The sequence below is a fragment of the Narcine bancroftii genome, chromosome 3 (assembly GCF_036971445.1).
Source record: "Narcine bancroftii isolate sNarBan1 chromosome 3, sNarBan1.hap1, whole genome shotgun sequence".
NCBI lineage: Eukaryota > Metazoa > Chordata > Chondrichthyes > Torpediniformes > Narcinidae > Narcine > Narcine bancroftii.
In genome coordinates, this window is record NC_091471.1 from 571,282 (window position 1) to 587,566 (window position 16,285).

General features: G+C 47.9%; 1 pseudogene; it reads right to left on the reverse strand.

Moving 5' to 3' along the window:
• Positions 1-2,197: 2,197 nt before the first annotated feature.
• LOC138756916 (zinc finger protein 229-like) overlaps positions 2,198-16,285 on the reverse strand; it is a 30,583-nt pseudogene continuing 16,495 nt past the window's right edge.

A 16,285-nucleotide genomic window follows, 5' to 3' on the forward strand; every position in this document is an offset into this window, starting at 1 on the left:
GTGATCTGTCTGGGTGGGGTTACAGAACCGTGAACTATCTGGGTGGGGTTACAGAACCGTGATCTGTCTGGGTGGGGTTACAGAACCGTGAACTATCTGGGTGGGGTTACAGAACCGTGATCTGTCTGGGAGGGGTTACAGAACCGTGATCTGTCTGGGTGGGGTTACAGAACCGTGATCTGTCTGGGTGGGGTTACAGAACCGTGATCTGTCTGGGTGGGGTTACAGAACCGTGATCTGTCTGGGTGGGGTTACAGAACCGTGATCTGTCTGGGTGGGGTTACAGAACCGTGATCTATCTGGGTGGGGTTACAGAACCGTGATTTGTCTGGGTGGGGTTACAGAACCGTGATCTGTCTGGGTGGGGTTACAGAACCGTGAACTATCTGGGTGGGGTTACAGAACCGTGATCTGTCTGGGTGGGGTTACAGAACCGTGAACTATCTGGGTGGGGTTACAGAACAGTGATCTGTCTGGGTGGGGTTAAAGAACCGTGATCTGTCTGGGTGGGGTTACAGAACCGTGATCTGTCTGGGTGGGGTTACAGAACCGTGAACTATCTGGGTGGGGTTACAGAACCGTGATCTGTCTGGGTGGGGTTACAGAACCGTGATCTGTCTGGGTGGGGTTACAGAACCGTGAACTATCTGGGTGGGGTTACAGAACCGTGATCTGTCTGGGTGGGGTTACAGAACCGTGATCTGTCTGGGTGGGGTTACAGAACCGTGAACTATCTGGGTGGGGTTACAGAACCGTGAACTATCTGGGTGGGGTTACAGAACCGTGATCTGTCTGGGTGGGGTTACAGAACCGTGATCTGTCTGGGTGGGGTTACAGAACCGTGAACTGTCTGGGTGGGGTTACAGAACCGTGAACTATCTGGGTGGGGTTACAGAACTGTGAACTATCTGGATGGGGTTACAGAACTGTGATCTGTCTGGGTGGGGTTACAGAACTGTGAACTATCTGGGTGGGGTTACAGAACCGTGATCTGTCTGGGTGGGGTTACAGAACCGTGATCTGTCTGGGTGGGGTTACAGAACCGTGAACTATCTGGGTGGGGTTACAGAACCGTGATCTGTCTGGGTGGGGTTACAGAATGTGCTCTGTCTGGGTGGGGTTACAGAACCGTGATCTGTCTGGGTGGGGTTACAGAACCGTGATCTGTCTGGGTGGGGTTACAGAACCGTGAACTGTCTGGGTGGGGTTACAGAACCGTGATCTGTCTGGGTGGGGTTACAGAATGTGCTCTGTCTGGGTGGGGTTACAGAACCGTGATCTATCTGGGTGGGGTTACAGAACCGTGATCTGTCTGGGTGGGGTTACAGAACCGTGAACTGTCTGGGTGGGGTTACAGAACCGTGAACTATCTGGGTGGGGTTACAGAACTGTGAACTATCTGGATGGGGTTACAGAACTGTGATCTGTCTGGGTGGGGTTACAGAACCGTGAACTATCTGGGTGGGGTTACAGAACCGTGATCTGTCTGGGTGGGGTTACAGAACCGTGATCTATCTGGGTTGGGTTACAGAACCGTGATCAGTCTGGGTGGGGTTACAGAACCGTGAACTATCTGGGTGGGGTTACAGAACCGTGAACTATCTGGGTGGGGTTACAGAACCGTGAACTATCTGGGTGGGGTTACAGAACCGTGAACTATCTGGGTGGGGTTACAGAACCGTGGTCTGTCTGGGTGGGGTTACAGAATGTGATCTGTCTGGGTGGGGTTACAGAACCGTGATCTGTCTGGGTGGGGTTACAGAACCGTGATCTGTCTGGGTGGGGTTACAGAACCGTGATCTGTCTGGGTGGGGTTACAGAACCGTGATCTATCTGGGTGGGGTTACAGAACCGTGATCTGTCTGGGTGGGGTTACAGAACCGTGAACTATCTGGGTGGGGTTACAGAACCGTGAACTATCTGGGTGGGGTTACAGAACCGTGAACTATCTGGGTGGGGTTACAGAACCGTGAACTATCTGGGTGGGGTTACAGAACCGTGATCTGTCTGGGTGGGGTTACAGAACCGTGATCTATCTGGGTGGGGTTACAGAACCGTGAACTATCTGGGTGGGGTTACAGAACCGTGAACTATCTGGGTGGGGTTACAGAACCGTGAACTATCTGGGTGGGGTTACAGAACCGTGATCTATCTGGGTAGGGTTACAGAACTGTGAACTATCTGGGTGGGGTTACAGAACTGTGAACTTCATAATGATTTATTTCTTAATCAGAAATGACCACATTTCAGGGACACATGAGGCTGCTTCTTCGAGGCAATCAGAAGAGATCTTACTTAATTAAAAAACACTTACTTTGATTATCTCCTGTGATAAGGATAACACAGAATAGCATCTCCCTCTCTCTCCAGAGACTTCTCTTTCAAGTTATCTTTCCACGGAAGGGTCAATCTCTTCTTTTCAAAATGTCTCTCTGCCATCATGTGACATGACATCAGTTTCATTTCTTCGAAACCCAGATGACCTTTTGCCTTCCTTCAAATTACCACTTCAAATCCACAAAAACATTAGACCTCATCTCTGTCCAAGTGGTTATGGCTTCGGACAGTCTGAGCCCATGTCACTCAAGGGAAAGCTTGCTTGACTGAACAGCTGCCAGCAAAATGCTGGGTATCCACACCCATTGTCCTGGAATCAATTAAGAATCCGCTTCAGTTCCATTATGTCCTGTTTTTCAGCCACGGTGACTCTAAAATGTCCTCTCTGTCTGAATGCAAACCGTGTGCATCTTCTGTAAATGTGTGTGACCCTGTACCAACTCACAACTCACTGTAACAATAGGCATAATTCTATAACAACTTTAAAGATTAATATTAACACAAAAACATTGAACCTCCTTCCCACAGAGAAAATTTTGAACTTCTCTAAGGTCAAAATTTTAAACTCCAATCTACCATTTATCTGGTAGATTTTACTTTTTTTATACAATATATACAAACAAATATGGCAGAAACAACATGTTGATTATGTTCTCAAGCCAGAGAACTGAAAGAACCCTTCTTCCCACACAGAGATTAGGTGAACGGTCTCTCCCCAGTGTGAAATTGCTGATAGGTCCGCAGGCCCAAGGGCTGATTGAATCCAATCCCACACAGGGAGAAGTTGAACGATCTTTCCCTGGTGTGGGTGCCTAAAGGCCAAAGGACTGAAAGAATTGCTGTTCGCACAGAGATCAGGTGAACAGTTTCAACCCAGTGTGCCTAAGAAGGAACAAGGATCGGGTGAATGCGATCCCACACAAGGAGCAGGTGAATGGTTTCTCCCTGGTGTGAATTCTCTGGTGCTTCAGCAGGTCAGAGGATCGAGAGGCACCCTTCCCACACAGTGAGCATGTAAACTGTTTCTCCCCAGTGTGAACCCGCTGGTGGTCCTGCAGGCTGGAGGGCCGAGAGAACCCCTTCCCGCACAGTGAACAGGTGAACGGTTTCTCCCCAGTGTGAATTCTTCGGTGGCTCTCCAGAGAGGAGGAATCAGCGAATCCCTTCCCACACAGTTCATGTGAATAATTTTTACCCAGTGTGAACTCTCTTGTGCCTCAAAAGGTATGAGGACCGGGTGAATCTGATCCCACATACTGAGCAGGTGAACGGTCTCTCCCCGGTGTGAATTCTTTGGTGACTCTCTAGAGTGGAAGACTGGGCAAACCCCTTCCCACACTTGCTGCAAGAGAATGGTTTCTCTCCAGTGTGAACCCGTTGGTGCTTCAGCAGATTGGAAGAATGAGAGAACCCCTTCCCACACAGGGAGCAGGTGAACGGTTTATCCCCTGTGTGAACTCTCTGGTGCTTCAGCAGATTGGAAGAATGAGAGAACCCCTTCCCACACAGTGAGCAGGTGAACGGTTTCTCCCCTGTGTGAACTCTCTGATGCCTCAGAAGGTACGAGGACCGGATGAATCCGATCCCACACACTGAGCATGTGAACGGTCTCTCCCCGGTGTGAATTCTTCGGTGGCTTTCCAGAGAGGAGGAATCAGCGAATCCCTTCCCACACTTGCTGCAAGAGAATGGTCTCTCCCCAGTGTGAACTCTTTGGTGCCTCAGCAGGTCAGAGGAGTGAGAAAACCTCTTCCCACACAGGGAGCAGGTGAATGGTTTCTCCCCTGTGTGAATTCTCTGGTGCCGCAGCAGGTCGGAGGGCTGAGAGAATCCCTTCCCACACAGTGAGCAGATAAACGGTTTCTCCCTGCTGTGAATTCTCTGGTGCCTCAGCAGGGTGGAGGAGTGAGAGAATCCCTTCCCACACAGGGAGCAGGTGAATGGACTCTCCCCAGGGGGAACACACCCCTTCCTACACATGCAGCAGGTGAAAGGACTGTCCCCAGGGGGAACACACCCCATCCCACACACACAGCAGGTGAATGGACTCTCCCCAGGGGGAACACAATCCTTCCCACACATGCAGCAGGTGAATGAACTCTCCCTAGGTGGAACACACCTGTGCCCCTCCAGGTCCTTGGACATTTGAAAGCTCTTCCCATAGTCAGAGCAGGGGGATGGGCTACCCCTAGTGGGAACACACTGGTGATGCAACAATGCGTCAGACCTGGCAAATCCCTCCCCACACTCGGAACAGGGGAACGGTGGGTCCCCAAGGTGAGCACAGGGATGTGATTCCAACAAGTCCACAGGAAGCCCCTCCTCACCACAGGCTTCACTTTGGAGTGTTTTATTTGCTGTATTACTGTTCACCTGACCCTCCATGTCAGCCATCAGCTGAAGACCATTTTATGCACTCAACAGGTATAGGGATTCTCCATAGTGATCCCTGTGCTAGCCGATACCACGGTCCCAAGGAATCCAGTCGGAGGGTCAGACCACAACATGGCGTTGTCTGAAGCTTTCTGCCTGGAAACGCACTGCTTTCTTAACCCTGTGGAGAGAAGATGGTGGAGTGAGAGGGAGCAAGGCATTCTCTGCAGGCAATGTTCCAGGACGACACCCTGGAGGCATGGCCAGTAACATGACAAACTGTGGAGTGTCCTGAACTGTGAGAAGGATCAGTATGGACATTATTACCCAGAATCCTTATTGGTCCAGAAACTGCTCTGACAAAAGAGCCTCAACAACACACATGTAAACTATATCCCCACATCAACGTCCAGTACACGCACACAGGAGGTGTAGGAATTCTCCATGCAGTGATCTCTGTGCTCCTAATTCACTGAGAAGACCCAGCAGAGGGTCAGACCACAACGTGGCATTGTCTGAAGCTTCCTGCCTGGAAACACGCCGCTTTCTTAACCCTGTGGAGAGAAGATGTGATAGATCAGGAGGTTAAAAAAGGAGGAGGAGTTGCTCTGCTTGTTAAGAAGGACATTACTGACGTGAGGTGGCAGGATGGTATGGAGGGATCGACCAGTGAGGCTGTTTGGGTGGAATTGAGGGGTGGAGGAGGCAAGAGGGTGCTAATAGGGGTGTATTACAGACCACCAAATGTGCCAAGAAAATTAGAGGAACAAATTTGTAGGGAGATAACGTATATTTCTGAAAATCATAAGGTAGTGATCATGGGAGATTTTAACTTCCCACACATTGATTGGGATACCCATAGGGTTAGAGCGCTGGATCGGCTGGAGTTCGTTAAATGTGCTCAGGATTGTTTTCTAAATCAGTTAGTAGAAGAACTGACTCGGGACAGTGTAATACTGGATCTGCTGTTAGGGAACGAGCTAGGTCAGGTAGCGGACATTAATGTTGGAGAACCAATTGGGTCCAGTGATCATAATTCTGTTAGTTTTAGGGAAGAGCAAGGAGAGGCCTAAAGTTGAGGTTCTGGATTGGAAAAGTGCAAATTTCGAAGGAATAAGAAGGGATTTGCGGAGTATTGAGCGGGACAGGATATTTTCAGGTAAGGATGTTAATGAAAAATGGAGGATATTCAAAAAAGAAATTTTGAGGGTACAGAGTAGTTATGTCCCAGTCTGGATCAAAGGAAAGGCTGGAAGTCATAGGGAGGCTTGGTTTTCGAGGAATATTGAAAATTTGGTGAGGAGAAAAAGGGAGGTGTACAAGAGGTATAAAGAGCAGGGAGCTGAGAAGTTGAAGGAGGACTACCAGGAGTGTAGAAGGAATCTTAAGAAAGAAATTAGAAAGGCCAAAAAAAGGCATGAAGAGGCTTTGGCTGACAGAGTAAAAATAAATCCAAAGGGTTTCTATAAGTACATTAAAAGTAAAAGATTAGTGAGAGATAAAATTAGACCCCTTGTAGATAGCGAAGGTAGGCTGAGTGAGAAGTCTGAGGAAATGGGGGAAATTTTGAATGATTTCTTTGCCTCGGTATTCACTAGGGAAAAAAATGTTGAACCAGTTGAAGTAAAGAAAAATAGTGGGGAGGTCATGAAGCATATAAGGATAACCGAGGAGGTCGTGATGGCTGTGTTAAAAAAGATAAAGGAGGATAAATTTCCCGAACCGGACAAAATATTCCCTAGGACACTCAGGGAGGCTAGTGGACAGTTAGTGGGGACATTAACAGAGAAATTTAGGATGTCACTGGTTACGGGGGTGGTGCCAAATGATTGGAGGGTGGCGCATGTGGTTCCTCTGTTTAAGAAAGGGTCCAAATTCAAGCCTGTAAGTCTGACGTCTGTGGTGGGCAAGTTGATGGAAAGTGTTCTGAGGGATGTTATTTACAAATTTTTGGAGGTACAGGGTTTGATAGGGAGTAATCAGCATGGTTTTGACAGGGGTAGATCATGCTTGACAAACCTGATTGAGTTCTTCGAGGGGGTTACAAAAAAGGTTGATGAAGGGAAAGCTGTGGATGTTGTCTATTTGGACTTTAGTAAAGCTTTTGACAAAGTTCCCCACAGGAGGTTAGGAAAAAAGGTGGAGGCATTAGGTATAAATAAAGAGGTAGTGAAATGGATTCAGCAGTGGTTGGATGGAAGGTGTCAGAGAGTAGTGGTAGAAAATTGTTTGTCCAATTGGAGGCCGGTGACTAGTGGAGTTCCTCAGGGTTCAGTCCTGGATCCACTATTATTTGTTATATATATATATATTAACGATCTGGATGTAGGGGTGGAGAATTGGATAAGCAAGTTTGCGGATGACACAAAGATTGGTGGTGTTGTGGACAGTGAGGTAGATTACCGTAGATTAAAAGGTGATTTAGGAAGGCTGGAGGTGTGGGCTGAGAAATGGCTGATGGAATTTAATACAGATAAATGTGAGGTGCTACATTTTGGAAAGGCAAATTTAAATAGGTCATATACATTGAATGGTAGACAATTGAGGAGTGCAGAGGAACAAAGGGATTTAGGAGTTATGGTAAATAGTACCCTCAAGGCTGATACTCAGGTATGAGTATGTGGTATGTGGTGAAGAAGGCATTTGGAATGTTGGCCTTCATAAATCGGAGTATTGAATTCAAGTGTAGGGAAATTATGATGAAATTGTACAAGGCATTGGTGAGGCCAAATTTGGAGTACTGTGTACAGTTTTAGTCACCAAATTATAGGAAAGATATAAACAAAATAGGGAGAGTGCAGAGAAGGTTCACGAGAATGTTGACAGGATTTCAGGGTATGAGTTACAGGGAAAGGTAGTGCAGACTGGGGCTTTTTTTTCTAGAGCGTACAAGGTTGAGAGGGGACTTGATAGAGGTGTTTAAGATTTTAAAAGGGACAGACAGAGTAAACGTGGATAGGCTTTTTCAATTAAGAAAGGGGGAGATTCAAACTAGAGGACATGGTTTAAGATTGAAGGAGGAAAATTATAAGGGGAACATGAGGGGAAAATTGTTTACGCAGAGGGTGGTGGGGATGTGGAATGAGCTTCCAGCAGACGTGGTCGAGGCGGAATCATTGGTTACATTTAAGGAAAGACTGGATCGTTACATGGATAGGAGGGGACTAGAGGGGTATGGTCCGGGTGCTGGTCAGTGGGACTAGGAGGTTGGGGATTTGCTATGGCATGGACAAGTAGGGCCGAACTGGCCTGTTCTATGCTTTCAGTGGTTATATAAGATGGTGGAGTGAGAGGGAGCAAGGCATTCTCTGCAGCCAGTGTTCCAGGACGACACCCTGGAGGCATGGCCAGTAACATGACAAACCGTGGAGTGTCCTGAACTGTGAGGAGGATGAGTACAGACATGTAGACACATGTGGGTGAAATTTAGCACGTGTTGATGGAAAGGAGAGGAAGCAACAAACACTGGAGACCAAGCAACACATTATGAACCCAGGATTTACTGTTCTATGGGCCTATTTCTGTGAACAACACTTTAGTAAACGTGTAACGATGAGAGACGTAGCAGGAAATATTTCACATTTTTAAGCAGAAGGCTCATGTTTGGGAGGTCGATAACTGCATTATTACCCAGAATCCTTATTGGTCCAGAAACTGCTCTGAGAAAAGAGCCTCAACAACACACATGTAAACTGTATCCCCACATCAACTTCCCACTGTGATGTCAAAAGGATGAACAACTTCCAACCAATTGGAACCACCCGACCCACCCACAGTCACATTCGGGACCTGTCACTCAATCACTACCACCCCACATGACAACGTCCAAGAGTCAATCACATTCGCTCCCAACTGCACACAGGGATCCACGAGCAGCAATGGTTCCTTTGAAAAGATGCTGCTGGTGGCAGGAATTCAGCACATCCAAGAGCTGAGTAAGGTCAGATGCCGGATAATGGGGTGGGTGATGGGCAAGGAACAAGGAGAGTACACAGGCCTGGATGCTGGCACCTCCGGATACAAAGTGGAATCTCTCTTCCCATTTCCGTCTCCTTTCCCCCAGCTCTGCTTCCACACTCCAATCTCCTTTCCACATCAATCATAACCTTTTCTTGCCTACCCACCCATCCATATCCAATTGTCACCTTTGTCTGTCCGACGATGCAAATAACCAGTGGAAAACATTCAGCAAAACATTCAACAAAAGACAAAGCAACGAGCCTTTTATGGTTCTTAGACACAAGTTCTGATAACTTCCCAAAATAAATTTACCTCTGGAGTGATGATTGTTCACACTGGAAGCACGTTTACACTGACTTCCTCTGTTGTGTGATGCTGGAGGGTTGACATCAACTAGGATGTGCAACTTATGTCAATGTACAGTATCACTACATCAATGTTGTCAGCGACATCAATGTCAAATGTAACCTGGGATCCACTAAACACACTCATTTTGCCACATTTAATCCTAGTATGTTGACTTATATTCAGCAAATGATTGCCTCTCATTCACCAGAAGTTTGCAGAGTAGTGAGAGAGGTTGGTCACAGGAACAAATGTTTGTCTATTTGCAATCAGGAGCCTAATGTTATTTTAAGTTCCGTACCAGAATGGGATCACAAAAGTATGCAAGTTAGAGATGAAAATAATTAGAGGAGGCCAAAGATTTGGTGCAGTAATAGTTTGAATTTCCTTCCCATGAATAGTTGGGCATGGGGGAAGAGGGCATGAATTAAACCACACCCGACTGAACCATAAATTTAAATTATGCTGAATGCAATGCGTCCGCTATCCCCCCGCCATGTTTGCTTTAGATATTGAAATCAATCTGATAATCACCAATGGATTTGCTTTTGAAAATTCATTTGGGACCAGTGAGTTTGTTTTGCGGTTTTGATCCAACGACTTGTCTGAATCCTCTCAGTGAGACACAGGCTGTGGGGAGGTTGGTGATGACGCATGATGGGCTGAACGTTGTCATCGTGCATCCTCAGGTAAATCATATTCATTGGCGTATTGTTGTGGACAGCTTGCAGTTCAATTCAGACTGCAGATGGTCCGCAAACATTTCTAGGGCTCCTGCGGGAAAAATGTTGGGATGGAAATGAGCTAATAATTTCCCATGTGGCCTTTTTACATAACCTGCTATGTGGTAAATTTGCACAAATTTCCCACTTCTCAGTCTGTTAACAAGAAAATCTGCAGATGCTGGGGTGGAGGGCAGGAGGAACTCAGCAGGTCACGCAGCATCCATAGGAAGTAAAAGGTAAACAATGTTAGGGGCCTGAGCCCCCCGTCACGAATCAGGTAAACCCCTGAATAAAGAGGTGGGGGGAGGAACCCAGGATAGAACATTAGAGGATGTACGTGGAGGGGGAGAAGCTGAGAAGGGATGGGGCGAGGATAGGACCGAGAAGGGGATGCTCTGACAGGAAACGGAGAGAAGGGGCTGGGGATGTAGGGAAGGAGATGGAGGAGGAGGGCAAGAGAGAATGTTCCGGAATGTTGGTTCCCTTTACTCCCTATGGATGCGTGAGTTTCTCCAGCACGTCCGTGTATTTGCTGCAGTTGCTTGTGTTTCTCTGATTGACACCAGCTCACACGCTGTTGGACGCTGCATCTGCCAATCCGCTCACAGGTGGGACTAACAGCCGTGGGAGGCACTGATTGGCCGGTGGGCAGTGTTCTCTGTGACGCCATTTCCTGATGGACAACGCACATCAAAGGGAGAAGAGACAACATAAAATAAAGTTACACATCCCAGCAGGAATTGGGAGGCACACAAACGAATGAGTTAAGTTTAACACAAAATTTATTAACAAACGAACAATAATAGAATTAACTCAATAAATCCAACACCAGATCACCAGTCTTATTGGCCACTCTATATACTTCCATACTTATATACAGCGTATGTGGAAAAAACCCAGACCATTACAGTCCAGGCTGTAATGCCCCAAAAATCACCAACATTTCCAAAAATTAACCACAAAACCAAAAACCCTCACACAAGTCTTGTCAAGTTTGTCAGGGGAACACAAGGCCGTCTTGGGGTTTGAATGGGCTACCACTTCCTTTATCCAGGAATTTCCACAATGACTTCCTGGTCACGAGATGGGGTTCACACCTCCGAAGCCAACTTAAGGGTTCGCAGGTGACCTTCTGGCACACGAGTCCTCTTCTTCGGACACCTTTCTTGAGTGACCATCCAAAGTCCTCCTTAGGGTTCAGTCATACCCTTCTGGCACATGAGTCCTCTTCCTTGAAAGAGGTCAGGAGAGACACTAGTTAGTCCTGCACACTCCACCAATGAACCTCTCCAGAATGATCCTCTGGGTTTTTTAAGCTGCCCAGCGCTGCCTCCAGCTCTCTCCATTGGTGGGGAGGTTAGCAGCTGCAGGCTCACTCTCCTGCAAGCCCACCGACTTCCAGCGTGTGGTTCCTGCACTTTGACAGCTGTCAATGTCCCCTAGTGGTAGCCCAGCACTTCTACAGCTGTCAAACCCCCCCACCGCCACCACTTTCAGTCCTCTGACAGTTGTCAACATCCTCTAGTGGTAGCTCAACCGTTGTGCCAGCGCCAGCACAGGGGAACCAAGAAGGGGGCTGTTCTCCTAGCTCTAGCATGGGGGGGGGTGGGGGGAAGAGAGAGAAAGAGAGAGATGCTAGTGCGACTCGGGTGGGTAAGAAGGGGGAGGGAGATGGCAGTATTACTTGGGTGAACTTAAAGGGATCGAAATCAAAATGATTCTGAAATCCAGAAGATTCTGAACAACGGCAGGTGTCCAGACCCGAAAATCCAAAATAAGGTTAGGCACCTGTAGAATAGTCTTGCCTGATATGGGGGATGTAGCAAAACTTCAGGGGGATGCACCTGCTCATTTGATTAAGCTCTGGAAACAGCAGGGGTGCGTCAGAGATCCAGAAACTGAATGATGGACCAGCCCTGCTGGACAAGACTGTGTACCTGATGCATTTTTACTTGTGTTGCTTAACTATATACACACTGTGACCCACCTTGCTAAGGAGGAAATGGTGAAAATAGTGCTAGACATGGTGGCTCCATCATTTAAATGCTGAAATACAGACAAGTGGGGTACCACAGGGCTCCGTGCTGGAGCCACAGTTGATTACATATCAACAACTTAGATGTGGGGATAGCAGTATCTCAAAATTTGCAGATGACAAGAAGTTGGGTAGCGAGGTTGGCTGTGTTGATGATGCTATGAGGGTGCGAAGTGATTTGGACAAATTAGGCGAGTGGGCCAAGATGTGGCAGATGCAATATAATGTGGATAAATGCAAAGTTATCCACTTTAGAGGTAAGAACAGGAAAGAGGACTATTATCTAAATGGTATGTGTTTAGGAAAAGGGGAGATGCAGAGAGACTTGGGTGTTGCTGAGCATCAGTCGTTGAAAGTGGGCATGCAGGTGCAGCAGGCGGTGAGGAAGGCGGATGCTATGTTGGCGTTCATAGTGAGAGGATTTGAGTCCAGGAGTACAGAGATCCTGCTACAGCTGTACAGGGCCTCGGTGAGACCACATCTGGAGTACTGTGTGCAGTTTTGGTCTCCTTATCTGAGGAAGGACATCCTCGCCATGGAGGGGGTGCAGAGAAGGTTCACTAGAATGATACCGGGGATGGAAGGACTTGCATATAAAGAAAGGTTGGATAGACTAGGCTTGTATTCTCTGGAATATAGAAGATTGAGGGGGGATCTTATAAAATTCTTAAACCAGAGCTGGTTCAGTTTAAGGATAAGGGGGAAGCTTTTTAGAACTGAAATGAGAAAAATTTTGTTTTCTCAGAGGGTGGTGGATCTGTGGAATTCTTTGGCACAGGAAGTAGTTGAGGCTGGTTCCTTGTCAATATTTAAGAGTAGGTTAGATTTGGCCCTTGTGTCTAAGGGGATCAAGGGATATGGGGAGAAGGCAGGAACCGTGTACTGATCAGCCATGATCATATTGAATGGTGGTGTAGGCTTGAAGGGCCAAATGGCCGTCTCCTGCACCTATTTTTCTATGTTTCTAAAAGCATCTGAGTGTACTATTTGTCAGAAAAATAACCCTGGTAAAGCTGTTAAATATATGCTGGGAAAGTCACAACTGCCTACCAGCCCATTTGAATGCGCTCAGATTGATTTTATTGAATTACCTGGAGTACATAACGATATATATTGTCTGGTGATACTTGATCATTTCAGTAGATGGATAGAGGGTATCCCTGCTCCAAATGCCATAGCTGGAACAACAGGAGGTGGTATTCTGCAAGAAATAATACCGAGGTTCTGGTTGCCAACCATTATCAGTTCTGATAATGGGCCGCATTTTACAGCTAAAGTAAATGAAGAGTATGCAGACATCTCAGGATCAAACTGCAGTTTCACTGAGCCCACCACCCACAGGCAGCAGGGATGGTAGAAACGTAAATGCGACTTTATAAAATAAACTTGCTAAACGAGCTGAGGAGATAGGATTGAATTGCTTAAAGGTTCTCCCCCTGGCTCTCTTTGCAATGAGAACGACATCTCACAGTGGTACAGGATTAACACCAGCTGAAGTTTTATTTGGGAAACCATTACATACCCCTTGGGCAGCTGCTAAAAGTATGGAAGCTTGCCTGGATTTACATCCCCTGAGTGAAAAGATGATTAGCTATGTTCGACAACTCACTGAGATTCTTGAGACTGTATATTTACAGGTTCGGAATGCTCAAAGGAAGGAAGTCCAACTGGAAACAGGATTGATCAGGAATTGGGGGCAGAAGTTGGCTCCTAAGTGGAAGGGTCCATTTCAGGTATTACTTACCATACCCACAGTGGTAAAGGTCGAAGGGCAATCCCGGTAGATACACTTTAAGGACTGTAAGAGGATTGGTGAGAGAAGGGAGAACTCGTGATGTCACTGAAACCAGAGTCGTTCATAAACAGGACACTTTAGCCCCGCTAAAGGCAGAACTGCTGAAATAAACACCATCCACACCAAGCAAATAAACCAGTAACTGCCGTTTATTCAATCCACGCGAGTTCCATTTTAGGGGAGGCAACAGGCACACGGGAGTCATGTCATAACGCTGCCGTGAGGCCTGGCCGTTCCCATGGCAACACGCTCCTGCAGCCTGGAACTACTGCGCAGTAGGAGGGGGGGGGGGGGGGGGGGGGGAGTCCCTGTGCCTTGCCGCGCTGGCTGTTCACTACGGCGATTCAGCCCATTATGTGTAGGGTTTACCTGGCCTGCTACACCATCCCCCCCCCCCCCACCCCCCAGAATTGTAGTCTATTTGGGTAAGGTTTGGGATATTGTCTTTGGGCAGGTGACCCCCCCCCCTATGCCATAATATAGGGGCAGGGAAAGGCTCTGAACAGTCCAAGTGTGCTTTCTTGAGGTGGTCGACTGTAAACATGTCATGCCTGCCTCCCATGTCTAGAGTATATACAACCCCCTCCCTTCTCAGTACCTTGACAGCCCTTTCACAAGTCCACGCCTTTGAGTTCTTGTGGGACATGGCTGGTTGGCGTCCCGTGTGTGGTGGTTGGCTGTGGACGTGGGTAGGCGGTGTGGATCCTCAGCTTCTGTAGGATGTCCAGGGCATTTGCCTGGGATGGAGAGCGGTGCACCGTAGACCATTTCCGCCAATGAAGTGGGGAGGCCCTCTTTAGGTTCTGTGTGGATGCCCAGCAGGACCCATGGAAGTCCATCCATCCAGATGGACCCATGCAGCAGTGATCTGAGTGCTGCTTTTAGATGGCAGTGAAAGAGCACTACCAGCCCTTTGGATTGAGGGTGGTAGGCAGTTGTGTGGTGTAGCTGGCTGCTGCAGAATTCGGCCATGGTCGCCCAGAGGGAAGAGGTAAACTGGACTCCCTGGTCCAAAGTTGTGTGTGAAGGGACTCCAAAATGGGCAACCCACTGTGAGGTAAAGGCTCTTACACAGGTCTCTATGTTGCAGGCTGGCATGGGCACTGCCTCTGGCCACCGTATAAAGTGATTGACCATGGTGAAAAATTAACTCATCCCCGACTGATGGGAAGGGGTCCTAAAATGTCCATGTGCATATGGTCGAACCTGCCTTCTGCGGGTGGGAAATGTTACACTGGGCCTTTAGTGTGCCAATGGGCTTTGGCTCACTGGCATCCTTCAAGGTTTTTGCCCAAAAGGGAAACTTTGCATCAAATCCCATGCCACACGAACCTGTCAGAAATGAGGCAGACTGTTGGAAGTTTGACAGAGTCCATGCTCTTCATTGAATACCCACTGTCTACAGGTTGTGGGCAGGATTGACCTGGGGTGTTGGGCCTCCTGGGTCCAGCGCAAACTCCTCAAGTTGTAAGCTGGTGATGGCGGTGCGGTATCCCTGTGCGTCGGCATCTTCAGCCTGGTCCCTGGCAAGATGAGCTGTGTCTCAATGACCGTTGACCTGGACAGTGCATCAGCTACCACGTTGGACTTCCCTGCGACATGGCGAATGTCCGTTGTACATTTGGGGATGTAAACTGCCGCAGGAGATCTATTGGAGATCCGCTTGGGCTATGGACGAGTCAACAGGATTCATCTTACTGTGTGTTGTGGGTTCTAAAGATGTTAGAACCTGTTCAGGGTCACCACTGTATCAGTGCTAAAGGCAGAGCTGCTGAAATAAACGCTGTCCACACCAAGCAAGTAAACCAGTGATTGCCATTTATTCAAACCTTGCGTGTTCCTTTTCAGGGGAGGTGACGGGCTCATGGGAGTCATGTCATAATGCTGCTGTGAGGCTTGGCTGTTCCCCTGGCAACACGCTCCTGCAGCCTGGAACTTCTGCGCGGTAGGGGGAAAGCCCCTGTGCCCTTCCGTGCTGGCTGTTCGCTACGGCAATTCAGCCCATCGTGTGTGGGGTTGACCCAGCCTGCTACAACACCATGGACATTGCATATATTGATTCTGGGATTTTTTTTTTTACATACTTGGTAATAGGGAATGAGGGGGGCCCTTCGCATGACCACACATATTTTCGTACATCTCTCCTACGTGTTAAGACCATGGGAGTGTCTCAGTGTTGGGTTTGTACCCAGTTACCATCCCGCTGTGGTCAGGGAGTTCCTATGATATGACTTGTATGTGGGAATAGATAGCAATATCTCAAAATTTGCAGACGACATGAAGTTGGGTAGCGAGGTTGGCTGTGTTGATGATGCTACGAGGGTGCGAAGTGATTTGGACAAGTTAGGCGAGTGGGCCAAGATGTGGCAGATGCAATATAATGTGGATAAATGCAAGGCTATCTACTTTGGAGGTAAGAACAGGAAAGAGGACTATTATTTAAATGATATCTGTTTAGGAAAAGGGGAGCTGCAGAGAGACTTGGGTGTTGCTGTGCATCAGTCGTTGAAAGTGGGCGTGCAGGTGCAGCAGGCGGTGAGGAAGGCGGATGCTATGTTGGCGTTCATAGTGAGAGGATTTGAGTCCAGGAGTACAGAGATCCTGCTACAGCTGTACAGGGCCTTGGTGAGACCACATCTGGAGTACTGTGTGCAGTTTTGGTCTCCTTATCTGAGGAAGGACATCCTCGCCATGGAGCGGGTGCAGAGAAGGTTC